We start from the raw sequence: 9,294 nt of genomic DNA on the forward strand, positions 1-9,294 counted from the left end.
TTACTGTGCTGTCCGTAAAACACTGAATCTCTCCATAAATCCCACTGCACAGGTTGGCTGTCTGGAACACAACCACTGCCTCCCTGCCTAGCTCAGAGTCAGGATCCTTCCCTCCACAGCCTCTATGTGGTTGTGGACAGGACAACATCCTCGGAAAGATAAGGCTCTGGAAGCAACCACCAACTCTAGCAACTTTAGAACCAAACTGTAGGAGTACTGTCCAAGTAGGGGAAAAAAGTTAAACTAGAAAGATGTAAGGAAATGTGATTGAATTCAGTATAAATTAATATTGCAGGCTGGGAGCAATACACGTGTACATATGCACGACTGCCATCAGCTCTTTTGTTCAAAAGCTGGAGGAGCATGAAAACAAACACATCTCCCAACCAAGCTCAAACCTGCCAGAAGTAGCTGAGACATGAGAAGAGGCTTTGGCATTTCTCTGGGCTCACGAAGAGAAAGCCAAATGAATTCAGATTCATCTGCACTTGAAAAGCCACTTCTCTGCAGGATGGGAGCAGCAGATGGATGGAGAACAGGAGCACCACGACTTCCAGAGCAGCTCCCACCCCCCAGCATCACAGTGCCCGGGGCAGGAGCAGGAACTGAAGCAGGAGCCGAGTGACAGAACTATCCCAGCTTTCCCACTGACACTCTGAAAGATCATTGCAAGAACCTGAACAAGAAACAGCACGAGATGAGCTTCTCCAAACCAGGCAGGCCTTTCCTTCCCCCATCCACTACCAGGTCTGAGTCTGCCCCACACACCTGCACTGCCTGTGCCAGCACCTCCTGGCCTCAACCTATGGCTACACACACCTGAGAGCTTAGAGGGGAGGAAACCAAAGATCACAACTAGCAGAACGTTTTTTAAAAAATATTATTATTGAACCTTTACAAGCAAATATAGCATCAGGATCCTAGGAAGATTTAATGGAAAAAAATTAATTTTCCTAAACTAATGAAGTACTTGAGCTCCAGGGCAACAACTGCTAATGGTGCTTCTATCTCAGCTGAAGAGGCAAAAAAACTGTTTAATAGTAATTTTAAATATAGATTTGAGGATCTTTCCCATAAATCATGAAGTCAGATAAGGACTTCGCATAATAACTTGTCAGATTACATAAACAAAACTGATTTCAAAGGCTTTAAAAAACACTTCTATTCCATTTGCAAGGCTGCATGCTTGCAAGGAGACTTCACACCTGCATGAGCCACCAGCCACTTAACCCTTCACCTGCAGTAACCCTTCCTGTATAATGGCACCAAACCTGGTCATCCCACAGGCTTTAAAGAAGAATTTAAATTGTATGATTTTTTTCTAGGGAGGGATCCTGGCAGGTTTGCTCAGAAAAAAGAGCTGCTTCCCATGCAGGCTGGGAGCAGGAGTGATGGGCACGTGCGAGGAGCCAGAGGGGACCTGCAGTGACAGTGGCCCGGCCATGTGCCAGGAGATGCCGGGGTCAAATGTGGCCAAGACCTCAGCTGATGGCTCAGGGCTGTTTCCCCCCAGGTTTCCAGCCCCAGCAGTCTCCCAGTGCCTGCTCACAGGAGCACCCTCCCTCCATCACGAGCCCTGCACATCAGGGAAATGTGCATCCCTGAGTTTTCCCCCCCGTTGTGCCACCCTGAGACCTCAGCCTGGCTGAGCTGTTTCTGTGAAGGTAAATAATGCTGTTCCACTCCTTTACAGCAGGTGTTATTTTAATGCTTCCCTCCTTGAATCCCTCTTTCCCTGAGGACCACAACATTGCAGGTGCCACATTACTGCCATGGAACCCCCCCCCGGTGCAGTGGGCTCAGCATCTCCAGGGCTTTCACCAAGGGAGCAAACACCTGCCTCTCTGAGACACTCATAACATCAAGGTGATCATTAACATCCTCCCCAAACCTCTGCTCTATCAGACTTCAGTAGAGGGATGCCAGGGAGGAAAAATCCTCATTAACAAAACCTGGATTAGCAGGAAGAACTGGGGGACCTGTACCATGAGCCCACCAAACCAACCAACTTCTGGCCTTGGACAACCCCTAAATCCCTGCTGCCAGGGCAGCACCCATCCTCACTCTGGGGACCCATCAATAACTGGTTTGTGCTTAATTGAACATTCCCCTGGGGGAATGCCTGGGTTGGGCCAGTGGCTCACGCTGAACCCTCTGTCCCTGGAGCTCTGAGCCCATGCATGGAGGGAGTGGGGCCAGCAGGACCATCTCTGGGTGCCAGTGGGAACTGGGGCTCCTTGGGGAGCCCGAAGCCTTTCCCTTCTCCAGAACAAGCAGAGGGAGTGAACATCTCCATCCCAAATACCCCGCCCTTTTCAGTGCTTTATAAACTTTTTATCCAACTGTAAAATTTCTAATTATCTGAGGTAACTAACCAACATTGCATGAACCCAAACCAAGACTATTAGAGTCAAATAGATAATTAAAAATTTCTGCTGTGCTGGTTCCTTCCTCCTTACATAAGTTACTGCACAGGAGCAGCCCCACAGCTGAGACCCCAGTTTGGTGATCCTGACTGTGGTAAATGCCAGGACCTGGAGGAACGAGTCACACCCTGCCCTTGCCCCCACGGCAGCAGCACTGGCTCTCCCAGCCAGCATTCCCAGCTTTCCCAGTCAGCATTCCCTGCTCTCTCCATCTGCACTTGCTTTGGAGAGCCCCAAGCACTGCCAGAGTGGGAGCCCCGGGCTGCAGCCCAGGAGCAGGCTCAGCTGCCAGAGACGGGGCCACCATTAGAGCAAAGCACATCTTCAGGTCGCTCCTCCTCAGAATTCACCCTGGGAAACATTCTCCTAGAAGGAGCCAGCAGCAGCTGCAGATTGACAGATTAGAAAACCACAAAGAGAAGAGAGACCACAGCAGGGAGAAGCCAAGGCTCCCATTTTCCCTGGGCTGTCCCGGGTGCTGGGACCACAGTGTTTGCATCCCACTGACCGTCAGGAAACTTTTGCAGCTCCTCAAACCACACCAGAAAACCCCATATTCCTCTAAATGACTCACCTGCCTCCACACTGCATCAGACATCAAGTTGGTCTCATAGCAACTGCCAGATTAGCACATCTCCCTAAACCAGGCTTATCATCATGAGCGGGAGGGCTGGAGGGGAATGTGTGTGATGCCAGTCAGAAAACAGAAGCAATTTCCCTCAGATGCCACATACCTGCCAGGGATGAGCTGCCACCAGGGTCCCAGGAGAGACAAACAAGAGCTGAGCCAAAGGCAGCACTGCTTTCTTGCCTGGCTCTTAAATAACCTCTCCCCCAGGCCAATCAAGGCTGGGAGGCTCCCACCCCATGGGCAGCTGCCTTCCTACACACCTGCTTGTGAAAGGGGCTGATTTTCAAAGCTCTGCTTTGGGTGAGCCACATCTGGCTGTAGCTGTGTTTGGCTGCCAGTTTTCCAGGCAAGGATTGTCTTTCTCCATGGACCAAGTGGTGTGTCAGGTCCCAGCAGCCATGGAAAGCCTTTCCTAGCAGGTGTGACAGACAGGTTCTTGTCCATCCTGCTGCAGGTTTCACCCGACCACACACGGTTGCTCTGTCCAGCTCTGGCAATGATGCTCAGCCTCTGGCACAGCCACGTGTGCTATGTTCACAATTCCCTTGGCTTCCCACAGCTTGTGTGAGCAGGGGGAGGGTCTGCAGCAGCTCTCTGTGCTTGTGTCCATGCTCCACATGTGCCTGTGTTTGATGTGGGAGTGCTGACAGCAGGGTCAGCCCCATTAGGCTGCAAGGAGGGATTTAGAATCACGAAATCACAGACTGGTTTGGGTTGGGAAGGACCTGAAAGCTCATCTTGTTCCAACCCCCTGCCATGGGCAGGGACACCTTCTGCTAGTCCAGGTGACTCCTTTTTCTCCAAGGCTCCTGCTGGAACAGCCCTGGTGTGGGGATGTAAGTGCAGTGGGAGAGGGAGGCCAGCCACGATTAGCACTCCTTGGCTGCAGACACTCGAGGGGACAAGCGCATCCAACACCACCCCAAATCCACTTTAAATCAAAGGCATTTGACTCTCCTAATTTCAAAGAGCTTTCCTGCCTCCCCAGCCCAATGGCTCAGCTTCCCATGCAGAGCCCTAATCCCGCTGCCACCAGGGTGCTGAGTGATGCTCACCCAAGGGTGCCACCAGTTCCAGCCCCTTGGCAGAACCATGGCAAGAGGGGCTGAGTCCAGAGAGCCCCGGGCAGCTCAGACAGTTCCTGTGGCTCTTTGGAAAGGGCAGTGCAAATCCTCTCCTTCGGGTCTCGCTGCTGCTGCTTTGCCCGAACTTCTCCAGCCCCTCCTTCATCTCCAGGTTTTATCCTGCTATCCACAGCGCTGATCAGTGATGCCAGGGAGCGCAGCAGGACCTTGGGACCCCGGGGCAGCCGTGCCCATCAAGCCACCGCTCCGGGGATTTTGCTCTGGATACAGAGACATCCCAAATGGGAGCGTGTTACAGCTCGTCACAACAGATTATCAGTGGGTGCTTTAAACCCCGGGGCCATTATCTGTGCCTAATTTTTCGTTCCAGCCCCTAACATTTCAATTTCCCCCTTCACTGATCTCCGGCTTTAATGGCTCTTTCAAACTTCCCCTAAGTTGAGAAGTGCCCATTTGGTACCGTTCCTGCTGCATCCTACTGATGTCTCGTCTCCTTTCTTTCTCCTGCCCCTTTCCCTTTTCTCATCCTTTTCTCCTTGAAAAGAGCCTCTCTGTCCTCACAGCCCTGGGAATCGCGGTGCTGACCCTGCTGCTGCCAGGGATGCTGCACTCCCCCTCTCGGCTTCCCCACAGGGGGCTGCTGCTGGACCCTGGGAAGGAATTTCACAGAGCTTGTAAATCTTCCCTTTCCCTTTTCTTTCCTCTCTTCGCAGACTGAGCAGGAGCTGACACTCCGTATGGATCCAGTGGGACTGAGGGAGGTGCTTGGCCACCAACCCGCTCCAAACCCATTCAGTGGGTCCCAGCCATGCTCCGGGGGCTCCAGCAGCTCCGGGGGCTCTCGTCCCTCTGCTTTGTCTGCTCAGTCCATGTGCCCAGTGCTCTTGGCCGGCTGCCACCAGCGAGGCTGCGCTGTCCGGTCTCTTCCCAGCCCCCTGGAGATAGGATGCTCCCGGGCTTTGGCAGCTGCTGCCCAGTGTCACTCAGCTGTCACCAGGCTCTGTCCCTGCCAGCATGCTGTCTCCCCGGACAGGGGCTCGCTCGCCCACTCCCAGTCCCCTCAGCACCAAACAGAGCTGTAGTCTTGGGAGAGGGTTTTTTTGGGCTCTTGGCTGCTGCTTCTCCCACCCTGCAGAGTTATTCCTTGGGCAGAGCTGGCTCTGGAGTGTGTACACAGCCCAGCACAGCAGGCACTGCTCTGCCCTCCTCTCTGCCCAGCAAGAGGTGGCTTCATCGCCTTTGGGAGACAATTGTTTGAAGCCAGACAGCACTAAAACCTGTCAACCCTCGGGGAAGTTTTATTGGCATTTTAAATATTAACCCTGGCACCTGGTTTTCAGCTACGTTCTCTGCCAGACTTGGAAAAGCACTGGTGGGACAAGGGACACTGAGCCAGATCCTGCCTGGGACACAGGGCTGCAGCAAAGCCCCAGCGTGCCTGTGTCTGCCCATGGGGGCCAGGTTTCGAGGGCTCCTGCCCCCTAAATCCCTGGGAGAGTGCCAGGGCAAATATAGCAGCCCAAAGCACTAGCAGCATCCATGGATGCAGAATGGTTCCCAGATTGAAAGCAAATTGGTGAATGTGGGGCTTTTCTCTCCCAGGGGCTCCGCATGGCTAACTGCTCCAATGGACAGGTTTATGGACTGTTACATGGATATGGCTCTTCCCATGGCTTCACAGACCCATTTCACAAATGGCACTGGCTGCAATCCACTGCTCTGTGCCGAGCTGGTGGTCAGGATGTTGGTGAAGAGAGAAGGAAAACATGGATGAGAAATAGACAGGGAAAAACAAATGTCAACCCGTGCTTTTTATAGCATGAGGGCAGAGTGTTGGCTGGGCTTTAAGTAGAGGAAGATGTGCTGGTAACTGGAAAGGTGCCTGGGGGAGAACAGCAGCCTGGCTCCTGTACCAGCAGGCGTTCAGGACCCCCGGCTGGCCAGCCCTGGACCACTGTCTGATTGGGCTTGGCTGAGACCAAAGGTGCTGTGTCCCTTGCAGTGCAGCCTGGGCAGGGACTGGTTCTGATCAGCTCAGGTCATGGAGCCGGTGAGGTTGCAGAGAGGAGACTGACAGGAAAGGACTGAGCTGGATCCCACTTTTCAGTCAGGGTTGGCCCCATGTCACCACCACGAGCAGAGCAGTCCTCTGGGTTAGCAGAAAACTCAGAATCGCTCACTGGCAGCCAGAGGCTGAATTTGCTTTGCTCAACTGTGGGAAACTAAAGCCCCAAGACCATACATGGCCATACCTGTTAGTGCTGTCCATTAGACACATCAGCCAGTGTGCTCCCGCCAGTGAATCCCGTGATGTATTCCTAAACACGGTGTTATCGAAGGCCAGAGCAAGTATCAGGCAAAGAAATCAACTGTTCCCTGATGTAAGCCGACTGGAATCAATTGCTGCAGGGGAAAAGCACCGTCAGCCAGGTCCGAGCCCTCTGACAGGTCAATAAAACACCTGAGAGGACACGCTCGCCCGCGGAGGTGGACGTGTTTCCCTGGCATCGCTGCTCGAGTGATGCCCTGCTTGGGAAGGGGCCCTGAGCTCTGTGCTCTGGCACTGCTGACCTCGGTGTCAGGTGGGCTTCACACCAGGATTTCACCTTGCCCCTGAGTGCCATCAGGGCTTTTGCTCCCACCCCTCCTGTGCTGGTCCTGCTGCGACAGAGACAAGGAGTGGGCTGCCAGGGCACCCACCACCAGCTCCCGCCTCCGTCCTCTGTGCCAGTCACAGCACTTATTCATGCTTGAAAATTTGCAAGAGAAAGATAATAATACCCTCGAGAAAGTCTGTCCCTGTTTTGGCCTGACAGAGAACTAAGATAAATGTCAGTTTTCAGTTAATATCATGCTCGAAGGATAAGCAGGAACAGCGAGGATTTCATTCTGGTACGTTTATTAAACACATACAGACATGTCACTGCTGGCAGAGCTGAACAGGTCCCGCAGTCCTGGGGCTCAGGTCCCATCAGCACCAGAAATGCCTGAGATCAGATCCAACACCAGCCTGGCATTTGAAGCCTGGGAATTGCATCTGCATGTGCTTTCCGAGTCCTCAGAAGATGTTGAGTCCCATCGGGAAGTTGGTCCCAGTACAAGCCACAGGCAGCTGCTGCACTCACCATCCCAGGGGGAGGCAGAGGAGATCCATGGGGTGATCCCACCGTGGACTGAGCACACATGGGCTGTGCCAGTGTGTGCCAGGCAGGTCTCCTCCACTGCAGCATCCTTGGGGCTCTTCCTTGCCAGCCCCTCCTGCCATAAGTTATCTCTGCTGAGAGGCTTCGCTGCCTCAAACTGCTCATTAGCACAAATTGCCTGGCAGTAACAAACTGCTCTCAGTGCTCGCCGTTTGTGGGGTGTGTGTGGCCGTGGCCAAGTGTGGAGGTGGAGCCCAGAGCTGGTCCTGCTGCAGGACACTGTGGGGCTGGGGGGGCAGGTGACCCAGGGGCTGCTTCATCAATGACAACAGTGATAAACCCTCCCAGTAGAACTTACTGATGAATCAATTATTTCCAATTTTAATAAATTGTTTTGTTCACACACACTTGGGCCATGCCATCTGCCAGGAGCTGGACACACACCAGGGTCTGGTACCCACCCAGGGAGAGGAAAGCAGGGGGTAGGGATGAGCCGATGGCCAGTCCTATCCACCAATGTTCCCTCTGCTCTGCTGCAGAGTCACCCTGCCTGCCACCACAGGCACCCATGTGTGGCCCCATCCCTGTTCCCCCAACCCCTCAGGGAGCTAAGGGCACTCAGAGAGGTGCAGAGTGTGGAGATCTTGGCTGTGAGACCCATCAGCTTGGATGATGTACTTACACTTTTAATAAGAAATAGCATTTGATATAGCACAGTTCCAGCATTTATTGAACTGAAGTGCCTTCCACCGCTTCAATGCAGAGCCCTGAAGCCTGTCCTAGATGATTTAAGAATGATCCATCTGGAAAATGATGCAGACAATTTGTTACACCCAGCCAGAGAGCCATAGAAACCACCATAACAAGCTTAAATGATTTCAGCATCGCTACATCATCCAGTCCCAGCCAGTCTTCCTCAGAGCCACTGCCGAGCTGGGGTCGCCCGTTGTGCACAGCTCCTCTTCCTGAAGCCGATGCTGCTCCTGCAGCCCATCCCAGCGCTGGATCCAGGCTCCTCGTAAGGATGTAGGGGATCCTTTCCATCTTCCTGCTGCTTATCTCACACCCTCCCTCCCCAAATCCCTATTTGCAGCTAAGAAGCTCCAGCCAGCTCACAAACCCTCCCGGTGGGCTCCTCCTGCTGCCGGCAGCACTCTTGCCTGTTGATGGTTAGCACCTCGCCCTGGGTAAATCAGGGCTTCAGTTTTCAAAATAGCGTGTTGATTGATGCTTAAAATATCCCCAGCAATTACTTCGCCCCGGTATAATTATAATAATTAAACTTGGATAATGCTTAGTCCTACTTTTTATCAGAACTGTGCGCTGCGGCACCAGTGTGTGGTGTTTTGTTTCCAGCCTCATTTTCCAGCCTCACCCTGTTGAGCAGTGCTGAAGGGACACGAGCTGGCAGCCTCCAGCTGACAAGGGGACAGTCACCCTGTGATGGCACCTCCAGCCCCGGGAACTGCTCGTGGCACCGTTTAACCCAGGGCACAGTGTGTGGTGGCCATGCCCTGGCCCTCGGTGCGTGGTGGGGCGGGCAGCAGGAGGGGATGCTCCTGGCTCCACGCTGGGGTGATGGGTGCTGGAGGGAGCAGGGATGCTGGTTCTCCTCTTTGGCCGCTCGCCTTGTCGTCCCCCCCAGTCTCTCTCCCACGGCTCAGCACAATATTTCTCCTCTGTGCTCCCAGCAGTGACACTTGGAACAGCTCAGGCTGGTGAGTACGTTTCCGGCTGTGATAAATATCAGGGAAAGGAATGAGATCCCAACACTGTATTTCATGCCCTGAAATCCCACTTGCATCTGGAAATGAAGAGAGTTCTCCGGCTGATATATGCAGCTCTGAGGCCATTCGCATCCTGTTCGCTTGTACACATTGTCACGGTGATTTAAGCTGGCAATTTGGCCCTAAATGAAGAGCATCTCACTTTGTCCCTCCCCATTTTCCTATATATTTTCCTACAGAAGGGAGCTTTTTGAGATTTGGCTGGGCTGGGGCTGGGCAGCA

This window comes from Manacus vitellinus, unplaced genomic scaffold, assembly GCF_001715985.3.
Source record: "Manacus vitellinus isolate BGI_N305 unplaced genomic scaffold, ASM171598v3 scaffold_46_pilon, whole genome shotgun sequence".
NCBI classification, from domain to species: Eukaryota; Metazoa; Chordata; class Aves; order Passeriformes; family Pipridae; genus Manacus; species Manacus vitellinus.